This window comes from Camellia sinensis, chromosome 9, assembly GCF_055761805.1.
Source record: "Camellia sinensis isolate YWXY chromosome 9, ASM5576180v1, whole genome shotgun sequence".
Lineage (NCBI taxonomy): Eukaryota > Viridiplantae > Streptophyta > Magnoliopsida > Ericales > Theaceae > Camellia > Camellia sinensis.
In genome coordinates this window covers 113117310-113122328 of record NC_138969.1, presented here as the reverse complement: position 1 = coordinate 113122328, position 5019 = coordinate 113117310, and positions in this window count along the sequence as shown.

The window sequence follows — 5019 nt, the reverse complement described above, 5'->3', positions numbered from 1 at the left end:
AATGCTTTGCCAGATACAGAGTCGCCACCTAAATTTTTTTTATGGGGGAATTTAGGAAAACCTGACTCGTTTGCCTAAGGCCACGTGTCCGTCATCACCAAAGTTGCCTCGGCTCGGGAACTTGGGTACAATTGGGGAAGGTCAGCTATGAGCACCCCCGCTCGGCCGATCAACGATCGGCCTCTTCTAACCAAGATATCAAATTTTGAAAATGTTATGTGTTCTTAATCCGATTAATTAGCTAATCTTACTATGTGATGCGCACAACACAAAAGTATAGACTAGATCGCCTAATTTGGAACAAAGCATCGCATATCCATTGTTTGGAAATGATTTGAGGTTTGTTACTCGCAAGTAGGCTAAATTACGGATTTCGATGAATTATTTCAATTCAAACAATCCAACTTTCACCCACAGGCATTCAGGCAGTAAATCAACTAAGCGGTTAGCCTCATGGCAAGCATGCTTTCATGTTAATATTCACACTCATGCGAGATGCTAAAGCATAAACACTCACCCAGTACTCCAAGCCAAATCAAGGAACATGTTAGTAATCAAATGTATGATCCAAGTCCATGTTAAGATGGCTAACGCATCGCAGGCAAAATGCAGCTAGAATAGGCTCGGCTAATCTATAGATGGCATGTGAAATGAAACCGATAACATGTATTCAAGTTAGATTTGAAATACTATGCAGTTAGTATGATGCGCCGAGCTTGGTGCATGCAATACTGATGAATGAATGCACACATGCATGGCATAAGGATGCTAATTAAAATATGCCCCAATATTAACCATCAAAGCAGGTAAGTAAAAGGGAGAAAGAAGTGGGGGTTGGAAGACATGCATCACACACAGGCACGCTTATTACACAATTCGCCCTCTCTCTGAGGGACCAAAAGAATAATACAAATTTAACTAACTAACAAGCTAATTAAATAGTTACAGACCACTTAACTAGTTAAGCAAATTAACTAAGCTAATAAAGCGGTAAAACAGTCTTGGGAAGAGGGTCCAATGCATGCGTGCTTGGCTTCGCTCGGAAATCCACCACCATGCACAAGCTGCCTTTGTTTACCCTGCTCTGCTCCTCTAAAAATTCTGTAAGTCTCAATGATACTCCGGAATCACTTCCTAATCACTGTGGAAGGTCACCGACCAAGAGGAAACACCACCGACCAGGGGAAACTGGTCATCGACCATTGGTATGGCTCTCGGCCAAATATGTTTAGTCGGCCGGCACTCAATGTGGTCGGTCAACCATATCTTCCTGCAGAATCTTGTTTTGACAGTAGCAAAGGGCAAACTAGGCATGGCAATGCATCTTAAAGCAAATGTTTGCAACACCACCCTCCCTATCATGTTATGAACTCAAGGGAGTTTGGTCCTCGACTCTCGGACCACCAATCGCGCATTTCAATGCATAATGGTCCGAGGGGTCAAGTTGTGCATTTTGATGTCAAATGAAATGCACACAAACACCTAAGGGGCCCAACCTCTATCATGGTGATTCAAGAGGTAGGGCATGCATGCCAAATGCAAGCTAAGCATGCAATATGAACATGAGGGCAAACATGCACACGTGCAAGCATGTAACAACATATCAATGGCAAAACAAGCAACAACATGCGAGGCAACTAAAAGAGAGAATGCATGCCAAATGCATTACAACCTAAGCATGCAACAACATGCCATATAGCTCAAGCAATGCAACAAAATGCAATATAGCTAAGCATGCATCAATAATGCAAGCAATGAGCATGCAAAACACTATGCAACCAAAACATGCAAGCATGAAGCAATGTAACAACATTTGAACAACATGCAAACGGTGAGCTTAAACTAATATAGACAAGCCTCAGCCATGTCTAAATAAGTAGCCAAAATGCTATGGAAATGAAGGCAAATTTACATACAAACATGCATGCGAACATGGTCCAACACTTAAGCGCAAAGAGGGGACTTTTAAGCACACTTAAAAGGAGATGATCATGGACCAATGACAAGCATAGCAAGCTCTGAAATCATGTTAGAAAAGGTGCCAAACAATTAAACAAGGAAAGCATAGCATGCAACCAAGCCCAAGGCCTAAGGCTAACCTAAGGGATCAAACCATGGCTATGGAAGGCGGGTCCCAAAGGGTCGAGGGGACTCAAAACAGTCCCAATGTAGGTCGAGACGAGGCCCAAGACACACTTAGATGGCATCTAAATGGCCCACACATGGAAGCATACATAATGGTCCAAACATGGAGTACAAGACAACAACCTTTTAAAGCATCAAAGGAGTATCAAATGCAAGCATACCATATAGACTGAAATGACATGATAAGTGGTGCCAAACCACTGAAATGATGCAAGGAGAGCATGCTAGAGAGGCCATCACTCAAGGCCTACAAGGGAGATTGCATGGTAGCTATACAAAGCAAGTCATGAATGACCCAAATAACCGAATTCAGACCTCAAGCACACTAAAATATGCATAAAAGCTTCACAAAGCTAAGCCAAAATCATGCTAAAAACAAGGCTCAAAGCACAAAGCATGTTAAGGCAATTTCATGGCATTACAAGGCAAGTATGCAAAGCATGCATGGTGTGTCTAAACCAACTTGAAACAGAGATATAACATGGTAAAAAAATCACAAATACCGACTAAGACATGGCCAACATGAACTTAAAAAGGGGCTCACACATGAGGCTAAAATGACAAGTTTTGAAGGCAACAAAGAGAGGGGATGGCCCTCTCTTTCCTAGGACCTCAAAGCACCATCCTCACAACTGAAATCCAGAGTCTGGATTTCAGTTGTGAGGAGGCCAATACAAGGTGGTCCCAGAGCTCACCAAAAATAGCACAAAACGAGACCAAACAAGGCCTAAGAGGGGGTAAATAACCCCAAACACCAAAGAGACCTAAAACAACTGTTTTAAGCAAGTGAAATCAAAACTTTTATCAGTTATAGACTAAGCTCAAAAACAGATGCAAGATAGGCAAAAGGCTTATGCAAAAGTGGGGAATAAAGAGCAAGAATCTCACCTTTGTAGACCACCTTCAAGAACAAGGCTCCAACAGCCTTTCCATGCTTAAATTCACTCAAAAACTTCAAGAACAGCCCTTTGGCACCTCAGCAACCAAGGTAAGGTGTGATACTAGGTGTCCTAGTGCAAAACTAATACACCTTATACACACACAAGAGTGAAATAGAGGGAGATATAGAGATAGAGAGATACAAATCCTAAACCCTAATCTCAGACCCTCCGTGGAACTTTTTTTGGAACCCCTAGGAGGGAGGAGAATCCCTCCCTTTATAGAGATTCACTCTTGCAAAGCTTACAAAACAAGCTAAGCAAGAGGGAAATCCCTTCATACATGTATGGAGGGGGTGCATTGTGGATGCCAGTTATCACAACTGTCATAAAATATCTGCCAAAAGCAAATGAACAGTGATCGACCAGCCAAAAATGACAAATTGACCAAAACAATGATCGGCCGACCATAAAGAGTGCCGACCGACCATAACCAATGGCCGGTAGCAACAAAACAGGGCCGGTGGCCTCAAGCCGTGGCCGGTGAGGTGTGGGGATGGCCAACAAGCCATTTCCCACCCTCAGAAGCAAAAACAAAAGTGTTTGGTGCAAAACCAAACACAAAACAGGCAAGTCGAGAGGTCTTGAGGTAAGGTGCATGGCCGAGACCTCCGAGAACTCAAGACGAACACAAACATGGATAATCATCGAGTGTTCAAACGATGACGTCCAAGTCTTGAGGACGGTAAAAAATGCGGTGTCTACAGTTGTCCCTCTTTGACAGAACTCGAAAGCCATAACAATGACGGGAGTGAGTATCAAAGCCCAAAGACGACCCATTTTTTATGAGCCGAAGACTTAGACAAAGCGTACAAGCTACAGACAAAGGTATGCACCCGAAGGCAGGGGCAAAATGCAAGAACAATGCACAAAGTCGAGCATAACTTATGATTATGCAAAGAGAGCTGTAACGAAGCAAATACATACAATAAATGCAACAGTTTTAAGAAAGCCCAAAACCAAACTACATTACAATGCAGAAAGGATGTAAGAGAATTATGTAATTCTCGCCGCATTTGATACGGAGAATACAGTACCTGTGCTGTTCGTCTGGTCGTTCCAGCTTCAAATGAACCGTACATACAATATCGTGCCTGAAAAAGAAAGAGAACTTAACAGGTATAATATCGTTAGATGCATGCATAGCAATGCAAGTGAAAAGTGCGCGCCAACGTGAGTGAGAGGGTGCATGACAATGCAGGTGGAGGGGGTGCATAACAACGCAACCCGAGTGTGCGCATAGCAATGCGATTTGAAACAAGCATAACAATGCTATGAAGGCACAATCACATATAAGTAAAGTACACGTGTCAACGTGTACAATGTGTGGAGGTGAGGAAGAGCATGCACATGTAAGTAAAGTATGCGCGACAACGCATGCAATGGGTATAGCAGGAATGTAATGAACACATGTAAGTAAAGCACATGCGACAACATGTACAATGTGTGAAAATAAAGGAACTTGATCACATATAAGTAAATCATAACGCGACAACGCATGCAATGTGTATAGAAACTTGAACACATATAAGTAAAGCACGATGCAATAACGCATGCAATGTGTATAGGAACTTGAACACATATAAGTAAAGCACGACGCGACAACGCATGCAATGTGTATAGGAACTTGAACACATATAAGTAAAGCATAACGCGACAACGCATGCAATGTGTATAGGAACTTGAACACATATAAGTAAAGCATGACGCAACATCACATGCAATGTGTATAGGAACTTGAACACATATAACTAAAGCATAACGCGACAACGCATGCAATGTGTATGGAAACTTGAACACATAAAAGTAAAGCACAACGCGACAACGCATGCAATGTGTATCGGAACTGGAACACATATAAGTAAAGCATAACGCGACAATGCATGCAATGTGTATAGGAACTTGAACACATATAAGTAAAGCATGACGCGACAAC